The sequence below is a fragment of the Prosopis cineraria genome, unplaced genomic scaffold, assembly GCF_029017545.1.
Source record: "Prosopis cineraria cultivar Desert tree isolate PC_DT_omini unplaced genomic scaffold, ASM2901754v1 PC9, whole genome shotgun sequence".
Lineage (NCBI taxonomy): Eukaryota > Viridiplantae > Streptophyta > Magnoliopsida > Fabales > Fabaceae > Prosopis > Prosopis cineraria.
In genome coordinates this window covers 26,301,688-26,317,021 of record NW_026555340.1, presented here as the reverse complement: position 1 = coordinate 26,317,021, position 15,334 = coordinate 26,301,688, and positions in this window count along the sequence as shown.

The following is a 15,334-nucleotide window of genomic DNA, read 5'->3' as shown; positions in this document are numbered from 1 at the left end:
TTAAAAGTTAATAAAACAATATGATTGTGATTATGTTTCCTTAAAAAATCATAAACAATTCAAAACTTCACAATTTTGAGACGTCAAAATATTTAAATGTCTTTTATTTTATATAAAAGCTAAAATAAAAAGTTGGGAAGAATATAAAAAAAAAATACATTAGAGACCTTAGCTATGTTTATTAAACATGAAGAGGATTTAAGATGTGCATATAGGCTCTGACCAAACTTTTCTGGCCTTTCCAATTAAGTATTTCAGAGTAATACTATAGACTTAGTAGACTTAGCTATCTAAGACGTTCTATTTCAGAAAAAAATCCTATTAAATTTCCAAATAATTTAGTGCTGTGTTTCAATTCATGACAATTAGATTTTGGCCAAATCTCTCATCTTGATAGATGAAAGTATGGATTGGAATTTAAGTCAGCCAAATTCAAATCCCATTTCCTATTATAACTAATTTATGAATTCAAATTTCCTACTCCCTCCATTCAAAAATATAAGTCATCTTTTGAGGAGTTAGATATTTAAAAATATAAGGCATTTTTAATTTTTTGAGGTGTAATCATTTCCTTTTTTAAAAAAATACCCTTATTGATAATGACTTTATATTTATTATAGGATGTTTAATAAGAATAAATATAAAAAGATGTGGTTAGTTTGAAAGCAGGTAACTACTTTATAGGAGGGTGAAATTCGGTTAAAAATACCTTATATTTTTTAATGAAAAGAGTATGTACTTTACTTATTTAAAATTTGCTAAAGTATACATTTAATTCTTTAATTTATAATCATTTTAATATTTTAACTTTATAAAATATTTTATCCCAACAGATTTTTACATTGAACTTTTAAATATTCACAAAACATTATCAAAATACTTTTTTCAGAATGACAATAATTAATAAAAAAATAATTATTTAAAATTAATGATGTTAAGGTTAAAGGATAAAAAAATACTTTATAAAATTAAAAAATCAAATTAAAACTTTATGTAAAGTTAAATTTGAAACTAACGATGTTAAGGTGAAAGGATAAAAAAAATACTTTACAAAATTAAAGGATCAAATTAAAACTTTATGTAAAGTTAAAGCTATGCTTTAACCTTAAAATTTTTGCCATTCAAACTCTCTCTTCTCTCTCTTCATATTTTTATTTTTGGTGTTTTTGTCACTGCTGCCTCTTTCTCATCTCTAACATTTTGTTTTGGATTGGTTTGAATCTCAACTTGTCACTATTTTTTCTTTTGAATTTTTTATACTATGCAAATAAATGATTTTAAATATATAAATTTTAAATGTAGAATTTTAAATATGAAATTTTAAATCTAAAATCTAAATATAATTCAATCTACCAATCCAAATACCACCTTGATGAATTAGAATACAAGAACAATGGAATACAAATTAGTATTCAAACAGATAAGTATATTTAAACTGAATTGACATACAACGGCATAATATTAGGAATAAATAGCTATACAGATGACAACAATCGCCATGGAAAAAAAATACAACTAAATAAGAAATTTTAAGCATAACAGTAACCGTATAATATAACAAAAATGCAGAATTAATGAAGTGACGTGGGTATCAATATATACCTACAAATCATTGGCGAATTAAAGCAAGGCCTTGAGCATACCCAGAGAGGTGTAAGCATAAACTTAATCTGGAGCACGTGCATTTTGATGTGATTCAATCTTCACTATTATGGTATCCTTAATCAACGTACTCCCTTAAGCAACCAAAACTTCGCTCATAAGGCAATTCCCATAAACAAGAACACAGAACTTCTCGAAATTACAATTCTGGGCCATTTGTACAGCAAAAAGGAATTTGTAGTTTTTTTATCTTGCATTGTTTTTAATTTTTTTTTTCGTTTGTTGCGTTTTATTAATATTAGAATCGGTTCGATTTTTGTCCGTCCAATCGGCTTAACTTAGTCTGATTTTGGAGTCATCCATACTGGACTAGTGATTGGTTCCCAATCCAACAAGTTGAATTGGATGGTCCAGTTTAATAAGTTGTCTTAATTAAATTTTTTATTAATTTTACCTCCTAAACAAAGATAATTTTAGAAAAATCTTACTAATTATATTTTAAAGTTTAAAATGTTTAAAATACCTTATATTTTTAAATACAAATAATTCAAAAAGTGTTTCTTAAAATATATGGGGTGAATACCTTGAAGGTAAAGAAACTACGTCTCAGCGATAATTTACGTACACAATGAAGCTGACGAGAATGGGTGGAACAATGGAATTGATGGCAGTACGGGACCAAAGAAAAACCCAATATGATGGCCACCAGCCGAAGATCGTTTAATTTAGAACATGAGTGCTCCTGGCCTCTAATGTTACTATCCACCACTATCTTTCTTTTAACGTGGTGCTTCTCAGCTTCTGTGGCACGCTTTTCTTCTTAGATCCTTCACTGGGCCGGGCTGCTTTTGTTCGCTTGCTATTGCAATGCGATGACCTTTCAACAACTTTATATGGGTTAAAAAATTCAACCACAATTAGTTTATAGTATTAGCAATCAAGAATGGAGAGCGACATTTCGAAAATAGAGAAGAGAAGAAATGAGTAAAAGTAGTGAAAGGATACCAAATCTCAATTTAAAACCTTAAATCTCAAGTCTATGAACTTTTTTTTTTATTTTATATCAATTGTTAAGTTCAATTTTATTTAATATATATCTCCCTACATCCTCTCACCACTCAAGTGTGAGCTCGTAAGTCCCTATTCTAAGGCGAATCCAATTTCATGAGTTTCAAACAGTGTGACTTACATGAGTTGTTTGAAAATGTATTTTAATAACAAAAAAACTCAAGTAAGGTTTTGTTTGTGCATATTATAAACTTATATATAACAAAACCATCAAAGAAAGCAAAGGCTCGAGATCAAGGGGATATTAGACTTGTAGATTTTATCTTATATTTCTCTTAGATTATGTTGTTAAAAACCTTGAATCATGAGAGCTTGCATATGCATGGTAAATGTTTCGAGAGACAAGTCTTAAGCTCATATATTCACTCATGGATTTTGAACTTAAAAAATATTTTCGGGCATTTCATGTTCCCAATCTCTTTCTTGCAAGAGATCACCTTACCCACACAAGTTTTAGTAAATATCTTAGATTATTCTTCAGTATTGCATCTCATACTCACAAGCATCAAAGAGTTCCCTTACAAATTTTAGAGTTTCAAAACATTGATTTAAATTCGGTAACTGTACTAAATACAAGCATTGAGTGTCAGTATTATCTAAATCATTAAAATCCAAATCAATGATTTTTAATTTGTACTCCTCTTAAAATTAATAAAGCAGTAAGTTTATCTAAACTGTTGATATAGATTTTAATGACTCAAATAGTATAATGTCTGTATTAAATACATTTACCAAATTCAAATGTCCAAAACACATTCTGGTTTTGTGATGCTCAAACATGCAAACGTTAATATGACACACACAAGTTTTAAAGCTTAAGAAGAAAAGGAACTTCTAAAGTACTTGAACTCACGTGGGCATGGCTAATGCCAATGCAAGTTTGAGTTCTAGAAGGGAACTTAGTTTTGAGTACTCAGAACATGCAATTAAGGCCCAATTGTAACCCATGCAAGTTTTAATATGTCAAGGTAAACCAAGGTTCTAACTTCTTACCCTCACGAAATTGAAGTTCTTGACCTCATGAGTTTTGAATCTTATTTGCAATTTAAGTTCCTGAACCTTCTAGTCCTCATGTTGGCAAGTCTGTCCACTGCATGTTTAATGCATTACTCAAGTTTGCCTTAGATTGAGTGTTGAACTTGAGCCAGGCCAATTCATTTTTTTAAGCATTCAAAACTTATCTTAACCATGCTCGTGTTGTTTGGATTTGTCCCACGCATTTTTTTTAGAGTGACGTACTCTCTTTGTTTTTGAATATAAGTGGATGGATGGATTTTTATATAATTTTCTAGTTTTTTTTCCCAAAGTGACGTACTCCCTCTGTTTTCGAATACATGCAAGAGAATTTCAACACCTCACATAATTTGAGAAAATTAGTTAATCCTAATAATTATATATGAAATTAAAATATTTAGAATAAAATATCCATGTAATTAATGCTTTCTTTTTACCTCTAATTTAATGATACTATCCACTTATGAGGACAATTTGGGGAAATGTAATTAATATTTTTTGAAATTTATAGTTTTGCTTATAATAAAAAAAAAGAAATATAGAGTAGTTTCTTTTATATTTAAAAACAAAGGAAGTTATGTGTGGTCCTTACTTTAGTGTTAAAAAAAATACTATCTTAAATGATATTATATTATAATTGATCTTCATAAATAAGAATATGGTATTATAAGAAAACCTTTGTTCGAAAATAAATTCTTCACCATGCAAGTATGTTTGTCCAAATTTTTGAAGCAAATAATATAATTTATACAAATACATATACACAATAAGACAGATTAAATTCTAATCTATAGTGAGGCTCAAGATTAAAGGCAGATTAATATTATGTAATTTATCTCTTTCTTTCTTTCCTTTTCATTTTTTTACCAGTGGTAGAGGGAGGGTGGGATTGAAGACTCATATTTGTTTAGGTATACCCAATTCTTCCATGTTGGCACGGGTCCAAGTTGATTTCGTTGAAACTCAACTCAAATAGCATTCCTTTGTATATATACAGAGAAAGAGGATAATCTCATATGAAAAAATTAAGGATCTCCAACAGAAAATTAGAATTCGACCCAAATGCTTGGCTGAGAAATTTCTCAGGGCTTATACTTCTCCCATGATTAATCTTCACGAATGGGTTCACAGAAATATCAGACAAGATGAAGATTGTCGGAATATTAAAGGTGATTAATTAGGTGTTAATCACTTAGTAGTTAGTGACTCTAATGTGTATATAAAAGGTACATACAACTGTACATTAGAAAATAGAAAGGTTAAGTTAGTCCTCACCTCATCATTTCGCCTCAAGTTGGAATTGGTTTAGTACATATCTTTTAAGAAAAGGCTATGTAATTTCTTTGTAAATTAGCCAAGAGGTTTGTCATCTTCATTATCATTTGTTGAGTTGATTTTCATCATCATCTTTGTTGTTAATATTCTCTTCTTCAATATTCCTAGCACCGGGGGAAAAAAAGCAGAAGAAGCGAGAAGAAAAGAAAAGACCAATAGGATCTGATAATGCCTTTGAAAAAGTTATCTTCAATGGGTCTGATAAGTCTGATAATGCTCAAACCTCACCTAGTAGTACTAGATATCGGATAGCTGTGTGGAGGAGAGAAAAGAAAAGGAAAGAGGCTACTATAGACCTATGCGTGGAAGCCCTCTAACTCAACTACTGTACATGTTCCCAAAGGAAAGTACTTGATATCTTCCCCGGCCAGCCCGTATTGGATTTGGATCACCTTGAGGCATGTTTAAGAGAATAGCTGTTTATACCTACACAAAAGTATGACTGTATTTTAAAAGAAAAGGGATATACATAAAAGGGACAGGTAAGACCCAATGGGCTGTCATAAAAAGATCCAACTCACTCGTTTGATTAGTCATAGATTTGCTTTGGGCTTTCCCATCACGGTCCTTCTCTTCTGACTCCTATGTGCATGCTTAAACAACGAATTCCCAAAGCCTCCAAAACTTGGAAGTGTCCTTTTTCACTCACTCACTCACTCACTCACACACACACACACACATTTAGCATTGTCAAATATTTGCTAGCCATTTTGTCTTAATATATAATTATGTTTTGGTCCATCCATATAGTTGGTTGATCATCAGAGAGCAGAGGAAATGTTTGCCATGAATTGCATTCTGCTCAATGTGTAACGATTGAACAAGACATTATTACGTGAATCGCACTGACTTTTTAATTTGTTCACAGGATGAATAATGGTCCTTGTATTATAGCGTTACTCTTTTGCACAACAAAATAATGAATTAATCGCCAAACCCTTCTCCTTGCACCGACCAAACACTTATAATTTTGTGCAGCTAAGGATGACTCATGTTGTCGGGCATGTGTACCAAGTCCCGAAAACAGAATGGGGTCGATTTTATGCGATGCTGGAAGTTGATTATATATATATATATATATATATATGAAATTCAATTGAAAATAAAACATCTAACCTGATCCCACGATACTCGAATTAAGCTACATATACTATGTTTGAACGTGATAAAAGTCTTGTACGTCTTGATAAAATGGAGCTCTTCATTCTATTGTTATATGTGAAGATGAATATTTATAATGAGAGCGTGTTTTTCTGTATATGGTGTTCATCAACAAGATCGAAAAGAATGCTTTTCTCTGCAAGTTTGGATGAGCTTGGCTCAAGTTTTAGGATTAAATCCAGAAGTTGTTTCTGCAAATTAAAAACCTGAGGTTGACATTTATTTACTTGGAACAACCTTGAGTCCGAATTAATTTTCTTGTGGCCATCATATGCTTATTCCATTATCACAAGCTAGTGTTATTCAGCTTGATCGGCTCTTTAGAGTAAAACTTTTCACTTACATTTAAACTCAACAGTTATAACCTCTCTTTTTTTCAAAAAAGAAAAAGGAGCTGAGCTAGCTAATTAAGTGCGTAGCTAAGGAATTCTAGAGTGTAAACTATAAACATTCTTAAAACAAACAGAGACTTCCAAACGCATGCATGCATGTTGATCAGTGTGAAGTGAGATCTTGAGCTATAAAAATATAATTCTGGTTAGTGAGAGAGAGAGAGAGAAGGGGAAGCAAGTTGGGTTCGAGTAAAGAGAGGTGGCTCTCTTTGTCCTCACTAGCAGACAAGTGAGCTTGACCTGATTGCCATGCATGACTGAAACACACACACACACGGAGATCAGAGTCAAAGTCTTTAATTATATTTATTTTTTCGTCATAACATTTTTCTCCTTCCTTGTTTCATGGCTGAAACTGTTGCACCTTCTACAAGGCATGGATTTTCACCTCCTCACAAAGTAGTTTTTTTTTCTCAATGAAATTATAATGTTTCCAAACTACCATACCCAAAAACACAAAAAGGGGCGACAAGTGGAGAGAGAGAGAGAGAGAAGATTCAAATATTATGTTGAACAGTAGCTCTTAGGAAGGCATGTTAGCTTTTGTTCATTAGAGGAGGGGCCAGCATGCCCCCCTTTGGCTTTTAGAAATGTTAGTTATAAGTGGAAACACACGCTTGCAGTCATAAAGACCAGCTACCATATTCCTGATTATTAGCGCTGAGCATTCACAAAGTTTTATGTTTGCTACAAGGCTAGCGTTTTGGAGTACATTTAAGAAATGAATAACCCAAGACCCACAAGGAAATCATGCTGTGTGCTGTGCTAGCTCGGATTTTGAATTTCATTATTTTCATCTTTCTTTTTCATCAAATTTGGAAAAAAAAATATTAATGCAAATATGTAAAGCCCGTCATATATCATGCAAGTAAATTTCATGCAGTATGAGAATTATATCTTCACTTTTTAATGTTCAATTATCTAATATCTAGTATAAATAGATCAAATAAGAGTATTAATTCATTAATTGTCAGACCTAATTAAGAATATTCTTTTTAAGTTGATTTTTTTCCGTATAATTTGAATATTACCCTTGCTTATTTAGGAGAGGAATCAAGTTTCTTTCATTCAATACAATCTTTAGCGATGAATGATATTTATCTTCTTTAATTTGTTTTTAATTGTATACCGGTGTTCTCTTATAGAGGCAATAGACATAACGTTAGTGAGAATTTCAACATTGATTTGCCATATTATAAGCAACTAGTCTGCTAGATTCAATCCTGTTGGTATATAGATTTATCTTCTAAAATACTGAACACCATCATAATATTCTCTCCTCTTGCCAAAAAAAAAAAATCATCTAAGAGGAAGAAGAGACAGGCAAGCCAATGTGTGGAACTATCCGGATAAGTGGGTGTGGAACCTTCTTAATTAGTTTCCATGTCTATCTCTTTCATTACAAGATGTTCATGCTTATCATGTGGCATGAGAGAGCCTGTAGAAATGAAACATATCCTTTTTTTAAGGGAACAAAAAGCTTTTTCAGTGAAATTGAAGTGCGTCAGAGAATGGTAGAAAATGTTGTTGAGAATGCTTTTGACCGTGGAGGTCCTAGGATCTGGTGATGAAAGTAAGAAAGAACGAAAGAAGTGGGGAAACGATCGAGGACGAGATGGTTCAAGGCGTGAGGGAATCTGTGTTGTGCTGTGGCACGCCAACTTTTTTATTATCAAACCCTTCTTTTCTCTCTTGATATATATTTCCCAACATATATCTTCATATTCTTCACAGGACAACAAAATTAACTTTCATGATGGCCATATATCATTAAGCAGCAGTTTATAAGTGTTGATAGTTCCGTTTTGTTAAAGAGTAAAACGTGACCACACTTAGCTTTGAAAATATAAATAACCAATTCTCTAAAAAGAGAAGAGAGAGAAGAATATAATGGAGTGATTTAAAAAAAAAAAAAGGCAAGAGGGAAGCAGAAACCAAGAAGAGTGTCTGCTAGTGGAGGTCCAAGGCAGGGCTGCTTTAGCGCCGGTGTCTCCGCTTTTGTTGTTTCCTATTTTCCCCTATTCGCTCTCTGTGCGTGCGTGTGTTTGTGTTTCTAACTCTGTACCTTCCTAGGCAATATCCCCTTCGCTGACATTCTGCATTCCTGCTCCCTCTACCCGGACCCGGATCCGAGTTCTCTTATCCGGATCCTCTATCTGTGCTTTGACCAAGAAAATCATACATCTCTACAGTGAACATATGTATATATGTGTAAGCCAAGTATCTCGTTTTTTTCTCTCTCTCTCTGACTTAAAAGGTATAATGATCGCAATGCAAGCATGATGTAAAAAGCGTCATGGTTAAAGACAATAAGTAATGCTAGAAAGAAAGGGGTACAACATAGAATAGAAAGGACTTATTTGGGTATGTGTTCCTTTTTCTCTATTTCTTTTTTCTTTTTCTGTGTGTGCGTATGTGTTTTGGAGAATATTTCAGGTGCATGCGCAAGCTTGATTTCTATTGAGTACAAACTAAGCATGAAAAACCCTAAAGCACTCGTTGCTCCCCCTCGTTATCATTCCACTCACCTTCTTCACCTTCTCATCCCGAGGCAAAAACCCACCCTTAGCTGCTTCTTATACATACGCTCACCCTCACACTCTCCTCGTTCCACCATTAATCCTCAGTTCTTTCTTCTTCTTCTTCTTCTTCTTATCAGAGCCATGTATCTGTGTTTTTTCCCTCTTTGTGAAAAACCACAGCTATATGTGATCTCAAGATCAACGTCATGAAAACCCTTTATTCTGGGTTTTGTTTCGTCCGTTTTAATTCGAGCGTCAGAATGTGGAGATCCCACTTATTTATGGATTTTGTGCGTTCCACTTGATCAGTTCCTAGTGCATTATTTGCGGCTTCCATAAATATATATTTAGCTGCACGGCGTCATGCATTGATTTTGAAAGCCACTACTCAAGATATATATGGGGAAATTTAAATTGTGATTAGCTGTGCATATATATACACCCCACCAAGACCATATATATCGTCGTCTTCCTCCGACTACTCCACCAAGTACATATCATATTCATGCTTTAGTTGAACATGGCCACCTAAATTTTTGTCATTAGGAGTACACTAATGGGTTCATTTCCGCATTATTTATTCTCTATGAACCACCTTTTTCTCTTCCTTTTGCTTTTCAATCCTACAATTAATATATATCCATAAACATCTCTTGAGTCGATTATCAGGTCTTATTCATGGAGGAATTTATATGATTGAGATCATCTCAACTTATTGTGTTCTGTGGTTTATTTTTATTTTTATTTTTTTGTGGGTTTGGGTCAAATGATTGATATGTATAATGTTTGGGATGTGGGAAGCAGAGAAAGCGATATTGGTGAGGTTCAATCCGAAGACGGAATTACATGTAGCAGCAGTAATACGATCTCAGATTGAGCCGCGCCAATATCACTTTTAATGTTTAAATGGTTTTTTCCAGCTTATCATCATCCCACCTCATCAGAGACATTCATTAATTCTCTTTTCAGGATATTTCCATTAGTGATTGTCAGTTTTCACCACCACGCACTCTTGATCTTCATATCACACACACACACACAACATACATATATCATCCCTCTCTTCTACGTCCAATAACCAAGAAAGGATTATTCTCGAGTGACCTGTGTAGGGATTTAAATGCAATTAATTACTTCTTTCTCATGTGATGGCACACAGGTATATCATATATGTATATAAACGTACACACATGTTTTTGATCTTCTTCTTCCTTCTCACCGTCTTTCACAAGATCCTTCGGTAGAGACAGAGAGGTACGGAATCCAATCTAATTTCGGTTTGGTGCGACCAGTTCTTTTTGCAGGTATACTGTTTTGTATATGACTGATTATTTACGCAGATATCTCAGTATTGATCAAGGAATTTTAGATTACAAGGAGAATTCACAGATGGGGTCAACCTGTGATTTGCCAACAATCATATGTGTTTCTTCGTAGTCATCAGTCATCTCGCCATATGCTCGGACTGACCAGGACAGTTGCGTTAAATCCTCGACAGATTGGCAACATATAAATCACTGTGTGACGTGAATCAAAGGTGTTTGCTGTGACAGTCTACACTATACCATCCACGAGCTTCAAGGTAGCAAGCTAGGTTAATTTGCTAAGTATAGGTAATTATATATTTATCCTGAATTTTTCATGATTATTTCTTCTTATTGGGATCAATAATTGAAGGGATGGCCAGAAAGAACAACAGTGGAAGATATATTGTTGCAAGCCTAGTTATATATATAGCATATCATCTTGTAGTTTTGTTTAGGGACCAAAATGAGGAAACATGGGAAAAGTTAAATTCACTGTTGTAGATACTGATATGCATATAAATCATATCCATTATACATATATATATTCACCATTTTTCCCTTTTTGGTTAAGTTCTTGTTTTACCCCTCTTTTTCTTATTGAACTTCGTTACATATTAGTTTGAATACTTGCATAATTGAGACAATATTCAGCACCTAGCAAGAATCTCTAATTATAATTATATATATTATATTGCATCATAATCAATTAAATTTGAACAGAAAAGAGAGACCGAAAGAAGCTGATATGTGGCCAGTTTGTGTTAGGCTGCTCAATCATTTATATCTTTATTAGTCAACTGCAATACCTTTAATTAGTTTGCATTTTATTTTTTGTATTGGCACGAATTATAGCCTTATGATTTTTTTATTTTTATTTTACATAGGACTTTTCTTAAAAAGTTTAAAGTTAATTGATAACTACATCAAAATTTTCCAAGTCAATTAGTAGCATCAAATATCAAACACTTATAAAAAAGTATTTCTTAATTTTAAAGATTATGGTTATTTAATAGTATGCTTGTTAATGATTAGAAGAACATATCTATTGCCATATGAATTTAAGTGAAATGAATTCAAAAGTTTACTAGAGTGTAGAGTCAGGACAACATATATTTATTCATTTTTCATTTATTGAACATTTCATATGTTTAATTAGAAGACTTGGATGACTTTGAATCCAAATAAAATCATATAACATATATAAAAAAGTTATTTAAAAAAAGTCGATCAACTGAATTGTATTTAAATAGTAAAAGTAAAAAAATATAATGAAGTTGTTCTCAAAAAAAAAAATACAATGAAGTTCATGTATAGTTTTTTTTTCAAAAAAAAAAGAAGCTATAATTTTTTTTAGTTGCTTAAAATATCCTCATAACTAGCAATTATGAGATTAATCCTCAAAAATTTGAATGTCATTTAAAAAATTATCCTCTCTTTTAAATAAAAAAAAGTTATAATTTAGCTTCATAGAAATGCACGCTAAGTGGTGGGCAACTGGGCATGGAGTCCATTTCCAGCCCATAATGAACATTTGATGAAGGAAATGAGTTGACGTTGCCATTCATTCTCTTGACAAAGCCAATTAGTGGACATTTACATGTACTCGACAAAATAATTAAATAAAATATAAAAGTGACTTTTATTTTATGAGTTTCATTTTTATCTCTATTTCTTTCCTCAGTTAAATAATTAAATAATCTATAATCAACGGTCGCTTCGTGAAAATAAATTAACCATCATTCCAATCCTAGCCCGGCGGGGGGGACCATCATTCCAACCTTCACATTCTTTGATATAAACCAATTTTTGCAGTTTATCTTTGATAAAATTGACAAGACTTTAGCCAAAACTTGATCCTAGTCTATAACAATATAATCTAAAAAGATATTCCCTTCGCGAAAAAAATGTAAGGCATTTCATAACAATTTATCTTTGATAAAATTGACAAGACTTGAACGGAGGGAGTACTTGTTTGGCCCCCTTCTTTTCTTTTTTTAATCTCTACTAAGATAATATCATGGATAAAAAATTTGCATATATTGGAGGAAAGTTAAGTTATTTACCTATATATGTCGTACTTGTTTGGCCCCCTTTTTTTCTTTTTTTAATCTCTACTAAGATAATATCATGGATAAAAAATTTGCATATACTGGAGGAAAGTTAAGTTATTTACCTATATATGTGGTTGTGTAGTTTATCTGTTTGTCACTATCAGTCAATGCCATTCTCATATAGTATTAGGAATAGAAAGTATATACATCAAGGCACATATATAATTGTCACGCATACATACATGTGCGTGTGTGCGTGTGGATGTAAGCTGTTCTAAGCCCAGACAATATAGCTTACCTCAAATATCCAAGTTTTGTACGAAAAGATCATATTAAATGAAAATTGGCACCGACTGATCATGTTCTATTACAGTAAAAAACAAAGAGACTCTTAATTCTTAAAGGCAAGTGATACCGTGGGTTTCACTAGAGCCGTCGATAAAAATTGAGCCCTTCAATTACTTGTTTAGATCCTGCAGTTTTTCAGGGTTGGAGTTAGAAAAAGGGGGATTTTTGCATGAGAAAAGCTTTTAGTCCCAGCCCATATAAGTCCTTTAAAAACAGATTCAGATTAGAGCTAATCCATTTAAGTCTTGTATTTTAATAATCTATCTCTTTTTTCTAGTTAACATGTGATTGGAATTGTTAAAAATTATTTAAATAAAATTGTTAGTATTAAAAAATAACATGGTTGAAAATTGTTTGGTTTATTTTCACTTTTTTAATTAATATATGAAAATGATACAATCTTTTAAATCATATGTCAACATAATTAAAATTTTAAATAAAAATTAAAAAAAAAAGTCATGTGAGCTTTCAAACCCAGCCTTGAACCCAATCAATAATGGCAATACTTGAAAAATATAGTCATGTATATTGATGAAGATGTTGTTTTTGTTGTGGTGACATAGTGTGTCCCATAAATCTTCATTGAAACGAAGAGCATATGAGGCAAGAAGACAATTCCAAGTGAGAGTCAAAATGAAGATAATTTGGGTCACATTTTATTGACTAGCTCCTCCTCAGGGTTTGGTCCACTTTATTTATAAATTTTCCCACTGAATTTGTTGCTCACACTCCACGCACATGCTGATATAATAAGTCCGATACAAAGGCTTTTGACTATTGCGTCTCACCCAATTGTAGCCAATCATGAGACTTCATTCTCTGGATTGTGATCGTTCACCACCCCCCTCCTTATGGATGCTTTAATTAACCAAATCTACCTCTTATCAAATAATCATATTGAATCATTTGAAAACTAAACAAGGATTAATAAAACAAGTCAAGAATCTAGTAAGAATTAGTCTTTTATTGTTACATTATATTTTATATTAAAAAAACTAAACATATAATCGTATAACTATGATTAGATAAATAAAATTTGAACCAAATGATCCCTAGGATTCAAAACTATTAGTTACAAATTTGTAAATTACTTTAAAAATAAAAAAATTAAAAAGTGAAAAAAAGAGAAAAAAATACAGAAATTTATTTATTTTATTTCTTTGATTTTAGAAGGACTTCAACTTGTACATAGAGAGAGGGGGAAGGGGACTTCAATTTTTTTTAAAAAAAATTACATCTAGGTCTCAGATAAAAAAATTTTTACTAAAAGATATTATAAAACTCACAAAATACTCTTAAGTCTCAAATCTTGCTCACTAAAAGCATTGATAATTGGATAACGGCTATTTATAATTTGTAAAAGGAAAATGATAAATTGCAATAGCAAATTGTAAATGATTGTTATCCAATTATCAAAGTACTTAATCAATTTGTAAATGTGTAGATTTAAGACTTGAAAGTATTTTGTAAATTTTCTTATGCGAAACCTCTTGGTAATAAATTTCTTTATATAAGACCTAGGTGTAATTTTTCCTGAAAAAAAAAAAAAGAACTATGATGTCTATGCTTAGGATGTTATGTTGCTTTCTAGAGTTGGAAATTGAGTGAACCCATAAACAATCCTTATGGGTTTAGCTCAACAGGACTTGACTTTAAAGGTCCTATTTAGAGTCGGGAATTCGGGCGGAGCGGGCTTATTCAGGCCCGAATAAGCCCGAACCCGAACAGGCCCGACTTCTCGAAAAGCCCGAATAGCCAAGCCTGACTCAAATTCCTTCGGGCTTCGGGTGGCCCGAATACCCGAATTTAATTTTTAAAATTATTTTTAATTATTCTTTTACTTTGAAATTAATTATTTTATTTTATAAAAAATATAAAATATATTTTTTCAATACTTAAATGATGTCTAGGACTCAAATATATGGTATTTTAGTATAAAATAATCTAAAAATTAAAGAATTAATTAATATTTATTATATTATATATATTTTTTAAAAATATAATTTTTTTTTTGCCCGAATTTTTTCGGGCCTATTCAGGCCGGCCCGAATAAGCCCGAACATAAAAAAAATATTTTTTCTTTCTAAACTTGACCCTAAAATTTTTCGAGCCAATTCGGGCTAGCTCGTCGGGCTTGGCCCGAATTACCAGCTCTAGTCCTATTTCCCTCAAAAAGACCAACTTTCAAGGTCCAGTCTAAATGATTAGGGGATTAATCAAGGGGTGAGTGGATGAGAGTGTGGTCATTTGAACTTGAAAGGTATAATGTAACCAATAAAGATTGATCTAATTAATAAAAATTAAACTAATAATTTACAAGATTATAGGTTCAAATCTCACTATCAATGTGAGAACTTTATTGATTTTTTAAGCTTGGAGAGCAAAGACACGCCTTAACTTTAACGAGCTCTAAAATTTAATTTGCCTAAACTTTTTTATATCAAAAAAAAGGAGGGGAAAAGGCATAGTGCACGAGTCATTAAAGGTTTGGACTTAAACAAGCAATGGGTTAAGGTTAGAGTTGTGAGAATAAG